The sequence below is a fragment of the Equus asinus genome, chromosome 6 (assembly GCF_041296235.1).
Source record: "Equus asinus isolate D_3611 breed Donkey chromosome 6, EquAss-T2T_v2, whole genome shotgun sequence".
NCBI lineage: Eukaryota > Metazoa > Chordata > Mammalia > Perissodactyla > Equidae > Equus > Equus asinus.
In genome coordinates this window covers 24981535-24989768 of record NC_091795.1, presented here as the reverse complement: position 1 = coordinate 24989768, position 8234 = coordinate 24981535, and positions in this window count along the sequence as shown.

Genomic DNA, 8234 nt, shown 5'->3' with positions numbered 1-8234 from the left:
CATTTAACTACAGGCGTGACAGAATATCTATTACATCCATTCAATGAAAGAACACGATGGTGAAAGTGGCTTGGTTTTACTGTTAAGGAAGATCTTCATTTAAGTCCTTTTCAGCATTTCTGTATATGCCATACTAAATGGCTGTCACTATCTTATGATGAAATTATTCTGTCCTGAACACATCTTGTGGGATTCTATTTAGGAACATCTTCATATAAGACCTCTCTAACATTTAAGTATATGCCATACAGAATGGCTCTCACTTACTTACAGTTAAAGGACACTGTGCTAAACCCGGCTTGCTGGCGGCTGTTTGAAACCTCTTCATATAAGACTTATTAAACATTTCACTACAGGCATGACAGACTATCTATAACACTCGTTCACTGAAAGAACACTGTGGTGAAGCCAGATTACTTCTGGCGCCTTGGGAATGTCTTCGTATAAGGCTCTTCAAACACTTCATTATGCCTACAGAATGGCTATCACTTCCATATCCAGAAAGAACGTTCTGATGAAACCAGTGGCTCTTTATGAGCATTTCATTTATGCCTTATCAAACGTTTCTCTACGGCCGCAACCTGATATCCATAACATTCATTCAAGGAAACCACACTATGTTGAAAAAGCTTGCTTGTAGCTCTTCAGGAACACTCTCACATAAGACATCAAATAGTTCTTTCTCTTGAGGCATGACAGAATACGTATAACATTCATTTTCTGAATGAACACTGTGGTGAAAACACCTTGCTTGCAGCTGTTTAGGGGAATCTTCAAATAAGTCCTATCAAACATTTCACTACGGGCATGATGGAATATCTATAACATTCACACATTGAAAGAATGCTGTGGTGAAACCAACTTCCTTGTAGCTTTTAAGGAACATCTTCACGTAAGTCTTTTCTAGCATTTCAGTATGAGCCATAGAGAACAGCTATACTTTCTGAAAATGAAAAAACATTGTACTTAACTCAGCTTTCAGGTAGACTTATAGTAACATTTTCATGTAAGATTTATTGAAAATTTCACAACATGTGCGACAGAATATCTATTACATTAATTCAATGAAAGATCACTATTGTGAAACCAGCTTGCTTGTATCTCTTTAGAAATACACTCATATAAGTCTTTTCTGACATTTCAGTGTATGCCATACAAAGTAACTATCACTTTATTACAATGAAAAGTCAGTGTGCTGATCCCAGCTTGCAGGTAGCTGTAGGAACATTTTCATATATGATATAAAACATTTCACTACAGCTATAGGAGAATATAGATAAAGTTTATTAAATGAAAGAACACTGTGGTGTAACCAGATTGCTTGTAGCTATTTAGGAGTATCTTCATACAAGTCTTTTCAAACATTTCAGTGTATTCCATCCAGAATGGTTATCACTTCCATAAAATGAAAGAACGATGTTAAGAACCCAGCTGGAAAGTTGCTTTTTAGAAATATCTTTTTATAAGTCTTAACAAATATTGCACTATGGTCATGACAGAATAATTTTAATATTCACTCAAGGAAAGAAGGATGAGCTGAACCCTTGTTTCCTAGTATCTGTTTAGGAAGAACGTCATAAAATACTTAAAAAATTACACTACAGACTTGAAAAATATCCATAAGATTCAGACACTAAAGGAACTCTGGTGAAACAAATGTGCTTACAGCTGTTTAGGGGCATATTCACATAAGACATTTCAAACATTTCAGCATATGCCCTACAGATGACCTATCAATTACTAACAATGTGAGAACACTGTTCTAAGCCCAGTTTGCAGGTAGCTGTTTAGGAACATGTTCATATAAGACGTAACAAACATTTCATTGCATGTGGGACAGAATATATATAGCATTTGTTCACTGAGAGAAAACTGTGGTGAAACCATCTTACTTGCAGCCATTAAGGATCATCTTCATATTAGTCATTATAACCATTTCAATATTTGCTGTTCTGATTGAATATGAGTTTCAAACAATGAAAGAAACACTGTGCTGAATCCAGCTTGCAAGTAAGTTTTAACTAACACTTCACTACAAGTGTCACAGAATATCTGCAATACTGTTTCACTGAAAGAACTCTGTGGTGAAAGCATCTTGAAGCTATTATTAGGAACATGTGTATTTGAGACATTTCTCACATTTCAGTATATGCCATAATGAATGGGTATCATTTTCCTACAGTGAAAGAACACTGTGCTAAATAGAGCTCACAGATAGCTATCTAGGAACGTTTTTACATAAGACTTATCAAACATTTTACAATAGTCGTGACAGACTATACATAACATTCAGTCACAGAAAGAAAACTGTGGAGAAACAATCTTGCTTGTATATATTTAGAAACTTCTTCATGTTCACCATTTCAAGCATTTCCATATAAGACATACTGAATGAATATCACTTTGAGACAATGATATAATGTGCTGAAGCCAGATTGCAGGCAGCTGTTTAGGAACCTTTTCATAAGAGACTTATCATACATTTCACTACAAAGTATCTATTACATCCATTCAATGAAAGAACCCTATTGTGAAGCCAGATTGCTGGTAGCTAATTAGGAACATCTTGATATAAGGCTTTTCTAATATTTCAGTTTATGCCAAACAGAATGACTATCATTTTATTAAAATGAAATAACACTGTGTTGAACTCATCTTGCAGGAAGCCATTTAGGATTTCTTCATACAAAACACCAAACATGTCACTACTGCTCTGACAGAATCTCTGTAAGATTCATTCACTGAGGAACACACTCTGGTGAAACCAGATTGCTCATAAGTTTTTAGGACTATCTTTATATAAGGCTATTCAAACACATCATATGCTATACAGAATGATTATCACTTCCATGAAATTAAACAACATTGTGATGCAACCAGCTGGCACGTGCTATTTATGAACATTTTGTGTGTGTCTTATCAAACGTTTCTCTGCAGCCACAATGTGATAATTATCACATTCATTCAATGAAATACTGTGCTGTAAAAGCCTGCTTGTGGCTGTTTAGAAACATCTTCATGTAAGTGTTCATGCAAGTCTTATCAAACATTTCACTACAGGCATGACAGAATATCTATAACATTCAATGTCTGTAAGAACACTGTTGTGAAACCATTTTGCTTGTAGCTACTTAGGGACATCTTCATAAAACTTATCCAGCATTTCACTACGGGTGTGATAGACTATCTGTAACATTCATTCACTGAAAGAACATTGTCTTGAAAACACCTAGCAAGTAGCTCTTAAGGAACATCTTCACATATGACATTTCAAACATTTCAGTAGATGCCACATGGAACAGCTAACACTTTCTTACAATGAAAGAGCATTGTGCTTCATCAAGCCAACAGGTAGCTGTTTAGGGATATTTTCACATAAATCATATCAAACATTTGACTACAGATGTGACAATGTCTATAACATTTGTTATCTGAAAGAAAATTATGCAAAAACCATCTTCTTTTCACTGTTGAGGAACATCTGCACAGAATACGCTTCAAATACTTAAGTATATTCCACACAGAGCGACTATCATTTTCACAAAATGAAAGAGCACATGCTGAATCCAGTTTATAGGTAGCTGTTTAGGAACATCATATATCAAATATTTCACCACAGACGTGACAATATCTAGAACATTCATTCACTGAAAGAACACTGTGAAGAAACCATCTTGCTTGTTAGCTGTTTAAGAATAGAAATGAAAGGCTCTTCAAACATATCACTTTATGCCATACAGAATGGCTATCATCTCCATAGCCAGAAAAGAATCCTGTGATGAACCCAGCTTGCAAGTAATTGTTTATTAATATTTTGTTCAAGTCTTATCAGACATTTGCCTACAGTCATGACGGGATATCTTTAATGTTTATTCAATGTAATAACACTATATTTAAAAGAATTTCCTTGTAGCTGTTTAGAAACATCTTCATGTAAGACTTATTAAACATTCCTTTGCAGGAATGACAGACTCTCTAAACATTCACTCATTGAATGAACACAGGGATGAAAGCAGTTTTCTTGTAACTGTTGAGGAACATCTTCATATAAAGCTTTTCAAGCATTTCAGTATATGGCATACAGCATGGCCATACCCTTCTTACAAGGAAAGAAGGTTGTGTTTAATAGCTTTCAGGTAGATTATTAGGAGTATTTTTTTATAAGACCTATTGAACATTTAACTACAGGCGTGACAGAATATCTATTACATCCATTCAATGAAAGAACACGATGGTGAAAGTGGCTTGGTTTTACTGTTAAGGAAGATCTTCATTTAAGTCCTTTTCAGCATTTCTGTATATGCCATACTAAATGGCTGTCACTATCTTATGATGAAATTATTCTGTCCTGAACACATCTTGTGGGATTCTATTTAGGAACATCTTCATATAAGACCTCTCTAACATTTAAGTATATGCCATACAGAATGGCTCTCACTTACTTACAGTTAAAGGACACTGTGCTAAACCCGGCTTGCTGGCGGCTGTTTGAAACCTCTTCATATAAGACTTATTAAACATTTCACTACAGGCATGACAGACTATCTATAACACTCGTTCACTGAAAGAACACTGTGGTGAAGCCAGATTACTTCTGGCGCCTTGGGAATGTCTTCGTATAAGGCTCTTCAAACACTTCATTATGCCTACAGAATGGCTATCACTTCCATATCCAGAAAGAACGTTCTGATGAAACCAGTGGCTCTTTATGAGCATTTCATTTATGCCTTATCAAACGTTTCTCTACGGCCGCAACCTGATATCCATAACATTCATTCAAGGAAACCACACTATGTTGAAAAAGCTTGCTTGTAGCTCTTCAGGAACACTCTCACATAAGACATCAAATAGTTCTTTCTCTTGAGGCATGACAGAATACGTATAACATTCATTTTCTGAATGAACACTGTGGTGAAAACACCTTGCTTGCAGCTGTTTAGGGGAATCTTCAAATAAGTCCTATCAAACATTTCACTACGGGCATGATGGAATATCTATAACATTCACACATTGAAAGAATGCTGTGGTGAAACCAACTTCCTTGTAGCTTTTAAGGAACATCTTCACGTAAGTCTTTTCTAGCATTTCAGTATGAGCCATAGAGAACAGCTATACTTTCTTAAAATGAAAAAACATTGTACTTAACTCAGCTTTCAGGTAGACTTATAGTAACATTTTCATGTAAGATTTATTGAAAATTTCACAACATGTGCGACAGAATATCTATTACATTAATTCAATGAAAGATCACTATTGTGAAACCAGCTTGCTTGTATCTCTTTAGAAATACACTCATATAAGTCTTTTCTGACATTTCAGTGTATGCCATACAAAGTAACTATCACTTTATTACAATGAAAAGTCAGTGTGCTGATCCCAGCTTGCAGGTAGCTGTAGGAACATTTTCATATATGATATAAAACATTTCACTACAGCTATAGGAGAATATAGATAAAGTTTATTAAATGAAAGAACACTGTGGTGTAACCAGATTGCTTGTAGCTATTTAGGAGTATCTTCATACAAGTCTTTTCAAACATTTCAGTGTATTCCATCCAGAATGGTTATCACTTCCATAAAATGAAAGAACGATGTTAAGAACCCAGCTGGAAAGTTGCTTTTTAGAAATATCTTTTTATAAGTCTTAACAAATATTGCACTATGGTCATGACAGAATAATTTTAATATTCACTCAAGGAAAGAAGGATGAGCTGAACCCTTGTTTCCTAGTATCTGTTTAGGAAGAACGTCATAAAATACTTAAAAAATTACACTACAGACTTGAAAAATATCCATAAGATTCATACACTAAAGGAACTCTGGTGAAACAAATGTGCTTACAGCTGTTTAGGGGCATATTCACATAAGACATTTCAAACATTTCAGCATATGCCCTACAGATGACCTATCAATTACTAACAATGTGAGAACACTGTTCTAAGCCCAGTTTGCAGGTAGCTGTTTAGGAACATGTTCATATAAGACGTAACAAACATTTCATTGCATGTGGGACAGAATATATATAGCATTTGTTCACTGAGAGAAAACTGTGGTGAAACCATCTTACTTGCAGCCATTAAGGATCATCTTCATATTAGTCATTATAACCATTTCAATATTTGCTGTTCTGATTGAATATGAGTTTCAAACAATGAAAGAAACACTGTGCTGAATCCAGCTTGCAAGTAAGTTTTAACTAACACTTCACTACAAGTGTCACAGAATATCTGCAATACTGTTTCACTGAAAGAACTCTGTGGTGAAAGCATCTTGAAGCTATTATTAGGAACATGTGTATTTGAGACATTTCTCACATTTCAGTATATGCCATAATGAATGGGTATCATTTTCCTACAGTGAAAGAACACTGTGCTAAATAGAGCTCACAGATAGCTATCTAGGAACGTTTTTACATAAGACTTATCAAACATTTTACAATAGTCGTGACAGACTATACATAACATTCAGTCACAGAAAGAAAACTGTGGAGAAACAATCTTGCTTGTATATATTTAGAAACTTCTTCATGTTCACCATTTCAAGCATTTCCATATAAGACATACTGAATGAATATCACTTTGAGACAATGATATAATGTGCTGAAGCCAGATTGCAGGCAGCTGTTTAGGAACCTTTTCATAAGAGACTTATCATACATTTCACTACAAAGTATCTATTACATCCATTCAATGAAAGAACCCTATTGTGAAGCCAGATTGCTGGTAGCTAATTAGGAACATCTTGATATAAGGCTTTTCTAATATTTCAGTTTATGCCAAACAGAATGACTATCATTTTCTTAAAATGAAATAACACTGTGTTGAACTCATCTTGCAGGAAGCCATTTAGGATTTCTTCATACAAAACACCAAACATGTCACTACTGCTCTGACAGAATCTCTGTAAGATTCATTCACTGAGGAACACACTCTGGTGAAACCAGATTGCTCATAAGTTTTTAGGACTATCTTTATATAAGGCTATTCAAACACATCATATGCTATACAGAATGATTATCACTTCCATGAAATTAAACAACATTGTGATGCAACCAGCTGGCACGTGCTATTTATGAACATTTTGTGTGTGTCTTATCAAACGTTTCTCTGCAGCCACAATGTGATAATTATCACATTCATTCAATGAAATACTGTGCTGTAAAAGCCTGCTTGTGGCTGTTTAGAAACATCTTCATGTAAGTGTTCATGCAAGTCTTATCAAACATTTCACTACAGGCATGACAGAATATCTATAACATTCAATGTCTGTAAGAACACTGTTGTGAAACCATTTTGCTTGTAGCTACTTAGGGACATCTTCATAAAACTTATCCAGCATTTCACTACGGGTGTGATAGACTATCTGTAACATTCATTCACTGAAAGAACATTGTCTTGAAAACACCTAGCAAGTAGCTCTTAAGGAACATCTTCACATATGACATTTCAAACATTTCAGTAGATGCCACATGGAACAGCTAACACTTTCTTACAATGAAAGAGCATTGTGCTTCATCAAGCCAACAGGTAGCTGTTTAGGGATATTTTCACATAAATCATATCAAACATTTGACTACAGATGTGACAATGTCTATAACATTTGTTATCTGAAAGAAAATTATGCAAAAACCATCTTCTTTTCACTGTTGAGGAACATCTGCACAGAATACGCTTCAAATACTTAAGTATATTCCACACAGAGCGACTATCATTTTCACAAAATGAAAGAGCACATGCTGAATCCAGTTTATAGGTAGCTGTTTAGGAACATCATATATCAAATATTTCACCACAGACGTGACAATATCTAGAACATTCATTCACTGAAAGAACACTGTGAAGAAACCATCTTGCTTGTTAGCTGTTTAAGAATAGAAATGAAAGGCTCTTCAAACATATCACTTTATGCCATACAGAATGGCTATCATCTCCATAGCCAGAAAAGAATCCTGTGATGAACCCAGCTTGCAAGTAATTGTTTATTAATATTTTGTTCAAGTCTTATCAGACATTTGCCTACAGTCATGACGGGATATCTTTAATGTTTATTCAATGTAATAACACTATATTTAAAAGAATTTCCTTGTAGCTGTTTAGAAACATCTTCATGTAAGACTTATTAAACATTCCTTTGCAGGAATGACAGACTCTCTAAACATTCACTCATTGAGTGAACACAGGGATGAAAGCAGTTTTCTTGTAACTGTTGAGGAACATCTTCATATAAAGCTTTTC